This window comes from Prionailurus bengalensis, chromosome C1 (assembly GCF_016509475.1).
Source record: "Prionailurus bengalensis isolate Pbe53 chromosome C1, Fcat_Pben_1.1_paternal_pri, whole genome shotgun sequence".
In the NCBI taxonomy this organism is placed as follows: Eukaryota; Metazoa; Chordata; class Mammalia; order Carnivora; family Felidae; genus Prionailurus; species Prionailurus bengalensis.
The window spans coordinates 214,756,572-214,773,495 of record NC_057345.1 but is presented as its reverse complement, the minus strand read 5'-3'; the positions used below and the strand labels follow the sequence as shown (position 1 = coordinate 214,773,495).

The 16,924-nt window shown below is 41.7% G+C and overlaps 1 long non-coding RNA gene across 1 annotated transcript; it reads left to right on the top strand.

Annotated features, from left to right (window-relative positions):
* Positions 1–1,738: 1,738 nt before the first annotated feature.
* Positions 1,739–12,402, top strand: LOC122481903. Its single transcript, XR_006296953.1, has 3 exons — positions 1,739–2,595; positions 2,706–2,835; positions 11,718–12,402. It is a non-coding gene; the product is annotated as an uncharacterized LOC122481903 (long non-coding RNA).
* Positions 12,403–16,924: the final 4,522 nt, after the last annotated feature.

The window sequence follows — 16,924 nt, the reverse complement described above, 5'->3', positions numbered from 1 at the left end:
ACACAATGTTTTTCCTCTGCCACCTTAAATTATCTGATTGGAGCCTTGTAAATTAGTCTGTCAGACACAGATTACTAAGAGAAAAACAAACACGTTTATTAAAATGTACATCACACAAACACAAGGAAGCACCAGTGGTAAGTAATTCAAAGGAGTGATTAGAACTTGGGCTTCTTATAGCGTGTTAATAAGAGAACAATACATTTTCAGAGAAGTGACAAGACCAAGGTTGCCTGTGTGGCTCAGTTGTTAAGCTTCCAACTTCAGCTCAGGTCATGATATCTTGGTTCGTCAGTTTGAACCCCACATCTGGCTCTGTGCTGACAGCTCAGGGCCTGAAGCCTGCTTCGGATTCTATGTCTCTCTCTCTCTTTTTCTTCCCCTCCCCCTCTCACACTCTGTCTCAAAAATAAATAAACATTAAAAAAAAGTGACAAGACAAAGGAAAAGGACTTTTGAGTTTCTAGAGTGGCAAACCGTGGGAAGGTATGTGTTCAGGGAACTAATGGTAGAGGATGGCTAATTTCTGCAAGGTTTGTTATGTAAGTTCCTCTGGTGCCATCTCCAGGCTGATAAGGGTCTGGAGTTTTCTCTGGTGATTAACTTCTGTCCTTCCTGGTAGAGAGGGGAGTGGGGACATTCTGCAAAGTTATGTCCTGCTTTTAGGCAAATAGGAGGGCAGAGAGTTTTTCTTGGATCTGTTTCTTCTTATTTGCCGTCCACTGAAAATCATCCTTATGCCAATGTAGTATATTTGAGGGCAATGTATTCTACTAGCCTTCTCCAGCTTTCATTGACTAAATTGTTAAATATTCTCAATAGACCAGTTTTTTGTTTGTTTGTGTGTTTTGTGCTTTTTACATATAACTCGCATGCTATAAAATTTCCCCCATTGAAAGTATATAACTCAGGGGCACCTGGCTGGCTCAGTCAGTAGAACATGTGACTCTTGGTCTTGGGATCATGAGTTCAAGCCCCCTGTTGGGTGTAGAGTTTACTTAGTTAAAAAAACATTTTAAAAAGTATATAACTCAATATTTTTAATATATTCACAAAGTTGAGCAACTATCATCACAAATTCCAGACCACTTCATCACCCCAAAAAGAAACCCTAGACTCATTAGCAGTCACTGCTCATCTGCCCCTTCCTCCAGCCCCACCACGAATCTGCTCTGTCTCTGTGGATTTGCCCATTGTGGACATTTCACATCAACAGAATCCAAAATGTGTGCTCATTGTGTGTGGCTTCTTTCACTTAGCATGATGTGGTTTTTTTCTGTTTTAATTTTTTAATGTTTATTTATTTTTGAGAGAGAGACAGAGTGTGAGCACCGGAGGGGCAGAGAGAGAGGGAGACACAGAATCCGAAGCAGGCTCCAGGTTCTGAGCGGTCAGCACAGAGCCCGACATGGGGCTTGAACCCATGAACCGTGAGATCATGACCTGAGCTGAAGTCAGACGCTTACTGACTGAGCCACCCAGGCACCCCTAGCATGATGTTTTTCAGTTCATTAATGTTATGGCACATATCTATTTCCTTCTATGGCTGAAAAATATTCCCTGTGTGGCTCTGCCTCAGAAGACTTTTTTTTTTTAAGTTTATTTATTTTGAGAGAGACAGAGAGAGCAAGAGCACACACAAGCAGGGGAGGTGCAGAGAGAAGGAGAGAGAGAGAATCCCAAGCAGGCTCCATGCCATCAGTGCAGAACCTGAAGTGGGGTTCAAACTCATGATCTGTGAGATCTGAGCCAAGATCGGGTCGGAGGCTTAACCAACTGCACCACCCAGGCTCTCCTGTCTCAGAAGACTCTTGAGAGGAAGGTGTTTGTATATGTTACAGGAGTGAGTGCTTTGCGGCCTGGCCTCAGTGTGAGAAGAGCTGTGCTTTTGTATGACAGTCCACTGCCTGGGCTCTCCCCTCACTGGCTGTGTTACTTTCTGGCAAATCACTTTCTTGGTGCCTCATTTTCCTCTCATAAATGGGGATAACAGTGGTAACACTCATAAAGTTTGTGAATTAAATGAGTTAATACACTGAAAAGGCTTAGAAAAGTTCCTGGTGTAAAAGTCTTGTAGTTACTGGGAAGAAAAATAGGTTGGCGGATGCAGAGCTCTCCACTGACTAGCACAGTGCCCTTTATTCCAGAATCTTCCACATGGCTACATGGCTACTTTATAAAACTTGAAATTACAACAAGGTCTGAGTATGAGGGAATGAATTGAAGACAGCAGTTTCTTCACCTCTCCTAGGTGAAGGGGAACAGAACATGCCACCCCAAAATATGCCGCTTTGGCATGTAGATTATTTTGACCTGAAGGCAATCAAGTCCCAGCAGACTCCAGAAAAAACATTTACCTCTCCCTTAATTGCCTAAAAGAATTTCCATGGGGAGCCTGGCCCAGAAAGAGAGCTATTACCAGAGACAATTCTTTTTTTTTTTTTTTTTTTTTTTTTTTTTTTAATCTGAAAGACTTACCCGCATGGCAGGGCCAACATCTGCTTAGCAAACATTTGCTCTTTTCATCTCCCTGCAGATTGCCCTCCTCCCCTTTGAAGCCCCAGCCCTGTCCTTTTCCTTAGCTGAGGATGGCATGTGAGTCTCAATTGCCTGACTGCCTTTGGGTCTCATATTTTTATGGGGCTCCCATACCTATGAAATAAAATTTGTTTTTCTCCTATTCATCTGTCTCCTGTCAACTTGAGTACTAGACCAGCCAAGGAACTACCCCGACAGTTTGGCGACCTGCAAGGGACCTTCACAGGCCAGACACCGCTTGCTCCAAGCCTGCTGCAGCTGACCGACCTCGGGGCCTCTGACAAGAGCCAGCGGAAGGTAAGAATTCTTACCAAGTCAGTCTCCTGGATCTCCACCTGTAGGGTCCAGTGGAAGCGAGCATGCTGAGAGTCCTTTGTCCTTTTTCTAACTTCAGATTAGCGAGAGAAAATATTTGTGTGAAGTAGTTCCTTGAGTACGGGGACTCTGGTAAAGATTTGTTACGAGGACTCATGCATCTGTTAATCCCTTTTCTCCCAGAGACAGTCACGGTTTCCTCTGGTCTCTGTGTCCTTTGTCATGAGAGGGAGAATCATAGCCCATACGAGGTTTCCTTTCCATCCTGTTCCATGTCTTGAGAGCTCGGCTTTGTGACCGGTGAGAATATTCTCACTGGAAGATGCGTGTACCAGCATGCATAGGGCATACGGCCGAAGAGGCTGCAGGTCTGAAAAGCAGCACTGTCTTCGTCTGACTGTGCCAGCTCTAGGGGGAGCTTAAGGGATCCCCTTTGTCTTAAGGGATTGCGGTCCATAAGGGGCCTTTGTTGTCTTGTTGGTGATGGAAAAGCGCCATATCAGTAGCACCTGCCCAGTGTCACAGATATCAGGTCTCGAACTCAGGTACCCGTGAGATCATGACCTGAGCTGAAACCAAGAGTCTGGATGCTTAACCGACTGAGCCACCCAGGCGCCCCTGTACGGCACCATTCTTACTGCCTGTGTCACTGAAGGTCTTTGCTTTCTTGGATTAGTTATGGGAGTGAACTTTCTGGATTTTGTGAGGACTGAATCCTCTGCACCCTCTTTTGGAATGTTTCTTGCATCCATGGTTAAGCCATAAAAAGACTTACTGGTTGGAGTTACTACTGAGGTGAATATAAGATCCTACTTGTCAATGGCCAGATAATGGACCCTCTGAATTGGCTGTATTTGAAAGTGAGTATTTTAGAGAGCTCTCATCTGCAATTGTCTTACTGGTACCAGTGGAAAAAACAAAGAGAACACAAAGGAATATAATGGTTAGCCTCAGGGACTCCCTTAACTAGATGAAAGAACAGAAATTAGACTTCGATAAAAAACTCAAGCCCACCTTCAACGGAAATCCTGGCCTGTCTCACTGTTTTAGCTTCCCTTTCCCTGTGACAGTTACAGAGAGCATTCTGGCTTGATGTCCAGGCCCAGGGTACTGGTTATCTGTGTAACTGCAGAGGGCCAGGGAGTGAATTTAGAAGAAACACCAAGCTCGGTAATCAGGCTGTACCAGCCTCAGGTCTTCTTATGCAGTGTCCTTTGCTGGAATGTCTTAGGTGCCGACCACAAAGAATTCATGCAACAGAGACAAGCAGCAGATCTTTTAAATTATAAAAATCCTCTTACCTCCACTTTCAGAATATCCTACCAAATTTAGAGAAGTGCTAGAAAGATCACTGGCCGTTCATAGGGTGCCTGGGTGGCTCAGTCAGTTAACCCCCCCGACTCTTGGTTTTGGCTCAGGTCATGATCTCACAGTTCAGGAGTTTGAGCCCTGCATTGGGCTCTACACAGTGCAGAGCCTGCTTGGGATTCTCTCTCTGTCTCTCTGTCTCTCTCTCTGTCAAAATTAATAAACTTTAAAATTTTTTAAAAGAAAGAAAGAACGATCACTGGCCACTCACAACCCCACTCACAGGGACCTGGACCAGCTGCTAAGGGGTGTTCTTCCCGTCCTTAATTATACTGTAGCTAATAGACAAGCCAGATTGGCTCCCTGAGGAAAACCCCCCTCACGGAGTAAACAGATGACCAGAATTTCTCGTAGGCACTGCTATAAATGCTGTTAAGGGACTGATAGAACCAATAGTAAAGATTTTTGCCTCTCAGGTGAATTGGTCCAAGGTTGAATTGTGCCCTCAGAAAGAAAGCCTTTGTTAAAGCACTTTATACAGACTTTTCAAAGGCATATCACATTAAACCCTGAAGCTCTAGAACACAGAAATCTTTTGATTTCCACCTTATCTAGAAATCTTCTCCCTGATAAAAAGAAGCAAATTGAAGATAATGTAGTTGGATGGGTGGATCGGTGCCTCAATATCATTTAGGCTTCAACCCAGTTCTTTGAGAAATTAAAAGCAACTGTCCTTTTCTTACAAATGCAACTCTAGAAATAATTCAAAGTCTGCCTCTCTTTATCACCCCCCAAAGCTCTCCTATTCATCTCAAAATGCTTGCAGATATTGTTTCTATAATATCTGGGACATTGTGTCTATAATATTTGGGACATTGGAAACAGAATTGTCCTACATTTAAGGAAAAACGGAAAAATTTAAATAATAATTTCTCTAGACCTTTGATAAGAGGGAAATATACTCAAAACTTCTTGGAGAAAACTTGGATATTTCCTTTATGCCTTTGTGATACAGATTTTCTACCCCATCTTTTCTAGAATCCGATAGCCAGCCTTTTGAAATGCAAACTTTTAAAAAATATTTTATTTTTTAAGTAAGCTTTACATCCAGCCTGGGGCTCAAACTTAAGACACCAAGATCAAGACTCACATGCTCTACTGACTGAGCCAACCAGATGCCCCCAGCGAGAGGTTTCTTATAAGGAGGACAAGAAAGGAACTATTTATAAATTGGGCTGATGAAAAATCTTGAAGATCCTCTCCACAAATCTTAGTAAAAAGCTTTAGCAGTGGTGCCTGGCTGGCTCAGTCAGTGGAGCACGCAACTCTTGATCTTGGGGGTGTGAGTTTGAGCCCCACATTGGTTGTAGAGATTACCTTAAAAAAAACAAAAAAGAAGCTTATGCCATCTGAGTAGGTGAACTTATTTCAACTGCCAAAATAACATTTGAATCCAACTATTCTTTTATAAATCAGTGGGTTTTGTAATTATCATCCCTGACTCTCAAATTCTAAAATTTTAGAAAGAAAGATATATATAGGGTCTCTGTGTTAGTCTGTATGGTTGTGTGTGTCTATGTTTATATATTGTAGACATGTGATATTTTTCTATTTCCTGATAGTATTGCCAATATTAATTTGTAAAAAAACTCTGTTCATTTGGTTTGAAATAAGTGCTTATATGAATTAAGTATTCCTAAACTCTCAGAAATGTAATAGAAACAAATCCAAGTGCTTTTCCAATTCATGTGATCTGGGAAAATATTCAGTAACTAAAACTGGTTTAAGTTTATTGGTTTAATTAAAATAGACATGTTTTCAGGGGCATCTGGGTGGCTTAGTTGGTTAAGCGTCCACCTCTTGATTTCAGCTCAGGTCATGATCTCACGGTTCATGAGTTTGAGCCCCGCATTTGGCTCTGCGCTGACAGCACAGAGGCTGGGATTCTGTTTCTACCTCTCTCTGCCTTTCTCTCTCTCTCTCAAAATAAATAAATTAATTTAAAAAAATAAACATGTCTTCAGAATTGTCAACATTAAACATAATATAGGCATACAACTTTTATTCTACCTGAGTTTGCTAGTCAAAAAATTCATGTCATCTCTGGGGCACCCAGGTGGCTCAGTTGGTTAAACATCAGACTCTTGGTTTCAGCTCAGGTCATGATCTCAGGTTCTTGAGATCAAGCCCCACCTTGGGCTCTGGGCTGGGCAGCCCAGGGCCTGCTTGGCATCCTCTCTCTCCCTCTCTCTGCCCCTCCCCTGCTCATGCTTTCTCTCTCTCTCTCTCTCTCTCTCAAAATAAATAAATAAACTTAAAAAAAATGATATCATCTCTGTTACAAAATTTGTCAGCAAGAAAATAACTTGGGATGATGGCCGTCTCATAACGCTCTCATGGGTAGTCTAAGCATAATTGTTGGGAACAAGTGACTTAGATATAATTGGAATAAGAACTTTTAGGTGAACTTCTCAGCCATCATTACATTTTATGGTGTGTGTACTTAAAAATACCTTCCAAAATCATTTAATAACTTCCACTATTAGAGTGGTGATGGAAGAGCTAAGTGATGGAAATTCATTGAATATGTAGATCATTTCCAAGTAAGATAAAATCTTGAAACATTAATTACTGAACCTGGGTTTATCTGCTTTTTGCTTCTTATTACAGAGAAACTAAAAGCCATTTGGATGTGTTAGTACTACATTGGAAAATTGCACTAAAAAAAGGGCACATGTTTCTAGAAATTGTGAAATGTATTCATAAATTTGCCAGTCTAAAGAATGCTATATAACAATTTACATTGCTCATTTATTGGTTTTCACTAGAAGTTCAGGTTTGGTAAGGTTAGGAATTCTAACAAATGACGTTAAAACTACAAGAAGTAACAAAGGAAACAACTCTAAAGAAAGTAAGATGTGTTTTTGGTAAGAAGAGGTATGAGATATGAAGATACATTTTGTCGAGGGAAAAAAAAAATAAACTTGTCCTAAAGTAAAACTGGTTATTTCAGATTAGGAAAGAGGATTAAAGGACAAAAAGGTATAGAAGGTCAGGAAGAGAGAGAGAAAAAAGGAGCAAGAATTTGTGTAATCAAGCTGGCTAAAATTGAATTATTATTTTAAGGGTTTTTAAAAAGAAACTTTAATGTTAATGGTGTACTTATGTAAAATGAACTTCTTTTTCTTTCGTCTACTGAAAGGATAAAGTTATCCTGAACTATTGGTCTGGTCTTGATAAGAAGAGATTGTAAAAAGTTTTTCTTTGCCTTTTAAATAATCTGACTGGAAAGCAAAGATTTTGTGTCTTACCAAAATAATTTCCTATGCTTCATGTTGTCTTAATTAGGTCTTTGATTATTTAAGAAAACTAAGTCTTCTCAATATTAAAAGTTCTAAGTTTTGCTTATAACTATGTACACTTTGGTATTTGCCTTCAAAATCTTTTGTCCCTTTAGTTAAAAAAGTTTTTAACCTTTATTCATTTTTGAGAGACAGAACATGAGCAGGGAAAGGGCAGAGAGGGAGGGAGATACAGAATCCAAAGCAGGCTCCAGGTTCTGAGCTGTCAGAGCAGAGCCTGAAGTGGGGCTCAAACCCACAAACTGTGAGATCATGACCTGTGATGAAGTTGGACACTCAACCAAGTGAGTCACCCAGGAGCCCCTGTCTCTTGAGTTAAATAAATAAGTATTGTTTCATAATGATTTGTGATCCTATTTATTTATTTATTTTCTTAATTTTTTTTTCAACGTTTATTTATTTTTGGGACAGAGAGAGACAGAGCATGAACGGGGGAGGGGCAGAGAGAGAGGGAGACACAGAATGGAAACAGGCTCCAGGCTCTGAGCCATCAGCCCAGAGCCCGACGTGGGGCTTGAACTCACGGACCGCGAGATCATGACCTGGCTGAAGTCAGACGCTTAACCGACTGCGCCACCCAGGCGCCCCAGATTTGTGATCCTATTTAGTCAAGTCTTCAAATCCTTTGCCTTTTTAAAAAAAAAATTTTTTTTAACGTTTATTTATTTTTGAGACAGAGAGAGACAGAGCATGAACAGGGGAGGGGCAGAGAGAGAGGGAGACACAGAATCTGAAACAGGCTCCAGGCTCTGAGCTGTCAGCACAGAGCCCGACGCGGGGCTCGAACTCACGGACCATGAGATCATGACCTGAGCCGAAGTCAGACGCTTAACTGACCGAGCCACTCAGGCGCCCCTCCTTTGCCTTTTTTTTAAAGTAAGCTTTACACCCAAAGTGGGGCTTGAATTCACAACTCCAAGATCAAGAGTCACACATTCCACAGACTGAACCAGCCAGGCACCCCTAAAACCCTCAAATCTTTTGATATTTTGGACAAATCTCCAAAAAACAAATTCTAAATGCAATCTTTCTGACCTGCATGTGAGTAACTTTGATTTTCCAGAGGGTTCCTGGAACCTCTCAAAAGATTTATTATCTCTTCTTACACAATGAGAGACATTAAAACTAATTAGGTTTATTTGATATGTTAAATTACATACGAAGCATTGTCAAATAAGAATACTAAACCTTGGGGCACCTGGGTGGCTTGGGCAGTTAAGTGTCCAACTCTTGGTTTCAGCTTAGGTCATGATCTTATGGTTCGTGAGTTCAAGCCCTGCATCAGACTCTGCCATGACAGTGTGTTACCTTCTTGGGAATCTCTCTCTGCTGCTCCCCTGTGCACTCTCTCTCTCAAAAATAAATCAATAAATAAAAATGGACATTACTAAACCTTCTTTACCTTATGTTTGTAAAGGTATATGTTACTATACGTGTTTTAGAAGTTATATAAAATTCTTTATGTCCTGGGATAATGTTAACCAGTCTTAATGCTAGTTATTGTCTTAAAATATCATATGTCATAGAAATAACCACATTTCCTTGTTGATTGCATTATAATGAATTGTTGTTAGATCTTTAACCATGGCCATTATAGGCCTTTGTCATTTACGGAGAGTTACTGTTTTACTCTGATGCTTTCACAAAAGTGTTCTGGCAAAAGTGCTTCTTTGAGGAAATTCATGGAAAGGACTTTGACAAGTATAGGTTTCTGATAACTTTAAGATCATTAGACTGAACTGGGTAAGAGTTTCCAGAACTAATACAAATACTGGATTCAAGCAGAATAAGAATTAACATGGGACTGAATGAACTGAGGAGGACGATTATAGTTTTTTTATGACTTTTTGCTTGAAATGTTGCTGGCTCCTTAATGTTTTATTTCTCCAGATTTAAGGAAACTTTTTTCTCTTTTGCTTCCCCCCCTTTTTTTTAAGGGGTGTGTGTGTGTGTGTGTGTGTGTGTATAATTATTATTATTATTTGTGTGAGAGAGAGAAAGAGCAAGAGCAGGGAAGGGACAGAGAGAGAGAGAATCTTAAGCAGGCTCCATACTCAGCACAGATCTTGTTGTGGGGCTTGATCTCATAACCATGAGATCATGACCTGAGCTGAAACCAAGAGTCAGAAGCTCAACCAGCTGAGCCACCCAGGTGCCCTTTCACTTTTTTCTTAAGCTAACTATGACTTACAGCAATTTGGTAAAGTACACCTTTGTAAACAAAGATGAAACATTTACTTTCTTTCCCTGCCTGATCCTTCCAGTATTGGGAAACTTAGCGAATATTCTTTATGACAGTATATTTATTTGCTTAAGTTCAATAAGAATCTGTTCTCCTGTAATAGGACACAATTGGAAACATTGGTTATAAATTACCAAGGCTTTGACTAGAATGTCATATTTGAGAATAAAAGCATAGGCTCAGATATGATCAGACAGCTTTAAGGAACTAATATTGACTTTATAGAGCCAATAATGCCCTTGAAAAAATTGGTCTGGTATCCTGCTTACAGGCAGAGTTCCCAGCAGTTTTACTACGTAAGTAAAGAAGGTCAATCTCCGGCAGGCTCAGGAACCTTAGAATATTTTGGGGACCTCAAGAAAAAAAGAATACACCCAAATCTATATGTATTGCAGGCAAAGTCTGATGGTGAGTCATTGGCTTGGCTTAGCCTTGAGAGGCTTTTAAAAGTCCAATATGAGATTCCTTATGAAAAGTTCCAGCAAAGCAGATTTGAAAGAGCCTATATGGTAAATCATTATTCTTGCTTCACTTAAGTAAATAATCAGGCCAAGGTTATCCAAACTAGACTTAATTTGCAAACAAATTAGTCTTACTGTGGTTATCTTTGGTAGAAATGGGGCTGACTATAAAGAGAAAATTATGTTTCTGCTGTCAGCACAATCCTCTGTCTCCCCCTCTCTCTGCCCCTTCCCCGCTCACGCTCCGTCTCTGTCACTCTCAAAAATGAATAAATGTTAAAAAAATAAAATTAGAAAAATAGAGAGAAAATTATGTGTCAAAGGAAACTATAGTACACCCATGTGGATATCGGATTCTAGTCCTGCCAATTGTCTCCCAGGTTTTGTTGCGACTTATAAACTGACACGGGTCCTGAATTCTTCTAGTTTCCTCTAATATTTGGCTACAGCTCTTCAAACTAACATTTCCGATTTTTTGACTGTTGAATGTACATGAGAAATCATATTCTTCTACTTTAAAATATATATATATATTTATTTATTTGAGAGAGAGAGAGAGAGGGAGAGAGAGAATAAGTGGGGGAAGGGCAGAGAGAGAAGGAGAGTCTCAAGCAGGCCCCACACCCAGTGCACAGACCAACATGGGGCTTGATCTCAAGACTGAGATTGTGACCTGAGCTGAAATCAAGAGTCAGACACTTATCTGACTGAGCCGCCCAGGTGCCCCTACTTTTTTTCTTTTTTTTTTTTTCAGTTTATTTATTTAACTAAACTCTATATCCAACATGGGGCTTGAAGACAGGTCCCCAAGATCCAGTGGGGCACCTGGGTGGCTCAGTCTGTTGAGCATCCAACTTCCGCTCAGGTCATGATCTCATGATTCATGGGTTTGAGCCCTACTTTGGGCTTTCTGCTGACAGCTCGGGGAGCCTGAAGCCTGCTTCAGATTCTGCGTCTCCCTCTCCCCCTGCCCCTCCCCCACTTGCACTCTGTCTCTCTCAAAAATAAATAAACATGAAAAAAAAAGATTTTATTAAGTAATCTCTACACCCAACATGGGGTTCAAATTTACAATCCCAAGATCACAAGTCACATGCTGTACCAACTGAGCCAGCCAGGGACCCTGCATAGTCTACTTTTTTGACCCTCTGACCTGGAATCATTGAGGACTAAAACTGCTCTTTTCCCAGAGCCACGCAAGCAAGCTAAAGCTGGACAACTTGATATAAACTTCAAAGAAATCACCACAACATGTCATATAAGGACAGTCTTCATGCCTGTATCTGTGTGGCCCCTCAGAAAGACCACCAGAGACATTAAAACTGCCAACCAGAAAAATCTTTCAGGTTGCCGTTACCTGGTCTTACTGCATCTGAAGAGGTTTCCAAACAGATATCTAGAAATCTTCTCAACTGGCTGCCCTCAGAACTCAGAAATCGGGAGTATAATCTTCTCCAATCATTAACTATTGTTTTCCTTTTGTTTCCATAGAAATGCCTCTTATTAAATATCTGATTGCTTGCACAATAGGCCTAATTTTGAGAGCCCACCTGCATTTCTGTCTTAAAATAAGACACAACTGTTTAACTGAACTGGCCTATTCTTGGGCCTAAGAGACTGGTTCAGTGAGATGGGGCAACCTACCAATTCAACTTATGGACTGTGAAGCTTCTTGGGAAAGTTTCAGAGATGGGACCGAACGGGAACAGAACGTGCCACCCCAAAATGTGCCACTTTGGCATGTAGATTATTTTGACCTAAAGGCAATCAAGTCCCAGCAGACTCCAGAAAAACTTTTACCCCTCCCTTCATTGCCGAAAAAAATTTAGATGGTTAGATGGGGAGCCTGACCCAGAAAGAGAGCTATTACCAGACACACACACACACACACACACACACACACACACACACACACACATATCTCCTGAAAGACTTACCTGCATGGCAGGGCCAACACCTGCCTAGGAAACATCTACTCTTCTCATGGTCCTGAAAATTGCCCTCCTCCCCTTCGATGTCCCAGCCCCATCCCTTTCCCTAGCTCAGGGTGGCATGTAAGCCTCAATTGCTTGACTGACATTGGGTCTTGTTTAAAAGAAAAAAAATTTTTTAATGTTTATTTTTGACAGAGAGGGAGACAGAGCATGAGCAGGGGAGGGGCAGAGAGAGAGGAGACACAGAATCCAAAGCAGGCTCCAGGCTCTGAGCTGTCAGCACAGAGCCCGACACGGGGCTCAAACCCATGAACCGTGAGATCATTATCTGAGCCAAAGTGAGACACTTACTGACTGAGCCACCCAGGCACCCCTTGGATCTCATATTTTTATAGGGCTTTTTTATATACAAAATTAAATTTGCTTTTTTTTCCCTGTTTAATTTTCATTTAATTATTAGACTAGCCAAAGAACTTAGAATAGTAGAAGAAAATTTTTTCCACCCTCACATAGGCATTTAGGATCTTGTAGTTGGGCAGACTTTCAAATTTGTTGTTAGTGATGATGAACCCAAGGACTTTTTCCTGTATATGTACTTCTAAGGTTACCTGCTTTTAGAGCAGTTTTCTTTCTTTTTTTTAAGAATATATTTTATTTTGGGGCGCCTGGGTGGCGCAGTCGGTTAAGTGTCCGACTTCGGCCAGGTCACAATCTCGCGGTCCGTGAGTTCGAGCCCCGCGTCGGGCTCTGGGCTGACAGCTCAGAGCCTGGAGCCTGCTTCCGATTCTGTGTCTCCCTCTCTCTCTGCCCCTCCCCCGTTCATGCTCTGTCTCTCTCTGTCCCAAAAATAAATAAACGTTGAAAAAAAATTAAAAAAAAAAAAAAAGAATATATTTTATTTTTTTAAGCAATTTCTACACCCAAGAGTGGGGCTTGGACTTACAACCCTGAGATCAAGAGTCACATGCCTTGCCAACTGAGCCAGCCAGGCACCCCAAAGAATAAACTGCTTTAAACTTTATTTTATTATTTTTTTAATGTTTATTTTATTTTATTTTATTTTATTTTATTTTATTTTATTTTATTTTATTTTTTGAGAGAGAGAGAGAAACAGAGTGTGAGCAGGGAAGGGGCAGAGAGAGAGAGACGGAGACACAGAATCCAAAGCAGGCTCCAGGGTCCACACTGTCAGCACAGAATCTGACGTGGGGCTCAAACTCATGAACTGCGAGATCATGACCTGAGCTGAAGTCAGAGGCTTAACCGACTGAGCCACCCTTAAATTAAAAAAAAATTAAATAATTTTAAACATACGAAAAAGTAGGAGGGGGCTCCTGGGTGGCTCAGTCGATTAAACGTCCAACTCTTGATTTTGGCTCAGGTCATGATCTCAGGATCATGAGATGGATCATGAGATCATGAGATGAAGTTTAAGATTCTCTCCCTCCCTCTCCCTCTGCTCCTCCTCTGCTTGTGTTCTCTCACTCTCTCAAAAAAAAAAAAAAAAAAGTAGAAGAATATGATTCCTCATGTCCTTTCAACAACATTTATTCCCATTTTTCAGTTTTTGACAAATGGTTTTTGTTCCACAACTGGATGGGGGAGGCACACCCTACGGGGAACCATTTTGTAAGGATCCGTTTTGTGAGGAACCATTTTGTAAGGATCTGGGGAAACTGGTTTCATGGGCAGGTTGAGAAATGCACGCTTGCCTAGGCAGCTAAGGCACTTCATGGAAGGTAAAGTTGGGGAGGGAGGGCTGTACCCCACCCCCTGCTCTGCACCTGACCACTCTGCGGGGCTAAGCGTGGGATGAGAAGGCTCACTCTGGGAAGCTGGCACCAGTACCATGATGAAGTTGTGCCCAAACATAGTGACACCAGTGTCCCTCAGGAGTGAGGGATGCAGCAGTCAAGCTCATACTATGGCACCAGGAACTGTCAGCCACATTTTAATGTATGTTGACAGGCTGTGGAGTCAAAGGAGCAAGTTCGAGAGGGTAGAGGGCCTCTAGGTCAAGTACTCCAGAACTTCCCTACTCAAGCAAGGCTGTGGGCCAGGAAGCTGGTTAGAAATGCAGAGTCTTGGGGTGCCTGGGTGGCTCAGTTGGTTGAGCGTCCGACTTCGGCTCAGGTCACGATCTTGTGGTTCACCAGTTCAAGTCCCGCATCAGGCTGTGTGCTGACAGCTCAGAGCCTGGAGCCTGCTTCGGATTCTGTGTCTCCTTCTCTCTCTGCCCCTCCCCCACTCATTCTCATTCTCTCTCTCTCTCTCTCTCTCTCTCTCTCTCTCTCTCTGTCTCTCTCAAAAATAAATAAAATATTAAAAAAGAAAATTTTTTAAAATTTAAAAAAGGAAAGAAATGTAGAGTCTTGGGGCCCCACCCCAGAGCTATTGAATCAGAATCTGCCTCCAGGGCTTCCTGGCACATTTCACATCAGAGAAGTGCTTCTCTAAAGCTCTCAGGTGTGGCTTTTTGGAGGCATAGATTACTCCAAATCTGGAACCTCAACAATTCTGGGTTGCTAGCAGCTGGTCCATCCCTCATCAGAAAATATATCAATTCCTTTGGCAAGACCCCAGAGAGGGAGCCTCGAGATACTCCAGCATCACCTCCGTCCATAGGCCGTTCACTAGCTAGGCAACACCTCTTTCAGGCTTTGGTAAACTACTGTTGGAAGGGCAGGCTGTGGGCTTGGCAAGGAGACTCTTAACTGAAGACCCTGCTGAGAATGTCTCCTTTCTATTGTCCCTGTTGGAAATTCCAAGCCCTCAAGCTAAAGTTTAAGGAAGACTTTTCCTGTGTTAATTATAAACCCATTTTCAGCTCCTGTTCAGTGGGCTGACAGTACTTGAGAAAAAGAAAGTCTTTGAAAAAGACTTTTTCTTATTTTATAATTTTTAATTAAAAAAATTTTAAGTTTATTTATTTATATTGAGAAAGAGAGAGAGAGCATGAGTAGGAGGGGCAGAGGTGGCGGGGTGGGGGGGGAGGGGGGAGGAGGGGGGGAGAGGGAGAGGGAGAGGGAGAGAGAGAGAGAGAGAGAGAGAGAGAGAGAGAGAGAATCCCAAGCAGGCTCCTCACTGCCAGCATGGGCTTAAACTCACAAACCGTGAGATCATGATCTGAGTTGAAATCAAGAGTCAGATGCTTAATGAACTAAGCCACCCAGGTGCCCCTATTTTATAATTTTTTAGAAGTCCAATGGTAGTACATGCTTGTGGTTAAATTTTTTTGAAAAATGCTGACACCTATACAGATAAAATGCAGAAGCCTGTGTCTCATCTCTCTCCCTGCTCCTGCTAACCCCCCGGGCACCTTCAGCATTTGCTATGTATCCTTGCAGATCTATTTCTTGGCATTTAAAAACACTGCACACACGCACACGTGCACGTGCTTCCTGAAGTCTTTCCAATTTATCTCTTCTCCTTCTCAGCCTTTTGCACTCCTTCTTAAGAGATTACTACTTGAGAATTCAACCATCTATTGGCTAAACTTATTAATTGATTTTCAAAACTGGGTGAATCCACCAGGTCAAGCAAAATTATCAGAAGATTGATAATTGTAGAATCTGGTTGGGAGGTAAATGGGCATCCATTTTGCTTATTTTCATGTGGGTTTCAAATTTTTTAAAACACAAGTGAAACTGAAAAGGAATATGCCAAGCCCTGAGACATAAAGTAAGACTGTACCCGGGCTCAGTCGGTTGAGCATGCAACTCTTAATCTTGGGGTTGTGAGTTTGAGCCCCATGTTGACTGTAGAGATTACTTTTTTAAAAAATCTTTTTTTTTTAAATGTTTATCTTAGAGATAAAGATCAAGAGTGAGTGGGGGAGGGGCAGAGAGAGAGGGAGACACAATCCACAGCAGGCTCGAGGCTCTTGAGTTGTCAGCACAGATCCCCATGCAAGGCTCAAACCCACCAACCCACCAGCAGTGAGGTCATGACCTGAGTCGAAGTCAGAGGCTTAACTGACTGAGCCACCCAGGGGCCCCAAAAAATAAAATCTTAAAAAACAAACAAAGAAACAAACAAACAAACTATTGGTAAACTGCACCTGGCTGACCTGTTTTTTAAATAACTTAAAAAAAAATTTTTTTTTAATGTTTATTTATTTTGAGAGAGAGACAGAAACCAAAGCAGCTCCAGGCTCAGAGCTGTCAGCACAGAGCCTGAGGCAGGACTCAAACACACCAACCTTGAGATCCTGACCTGAGCCGGATGCTTAACTGACTGAGCCACTCAGGTGCCCTTGCCCTGTTTTTAGGTTCAGACTGCTAAAGAACAAAAATTCAGCTGAGTAAATCGAAGATCTAATTCAGCAACTGATGAATTGGGCAGTATCCTCTCTAGCAAGTAGAGGGGAACCTCCAAGAGTTGTACAAAATGGAAAGTTTTTATAGGAAGGAGGGTGGGGCGAGGAAGTTATTAGCAAAAGAGAAGAAAGGATTGCTTGAGGCAGAGTCACTTTCCTTTAAGGGAAAGGGCAGGGAAGGTCTTGTTGGGTGGATTATCTCCTGTTCCTTTTGGGGAGGCAGAGGACTCAGGTGACAGGAGTTCGAGCCCTACGTTGGATATAAAGATTACTTTAAAAAAACAATACACTTAAAACACGCCAATTGACAGGCTAAAACTTCCATTCTAGCAGAGGTTGAAACTGCAATCAAGTTAGGTGTTGAGCCCAGTTTGGTGACTTGGCCTGGCCCTGGTGTCGCCATTTTTGGCCTGTGTTTCTCTCTTTTTTTAATTTTTAAAAAATGT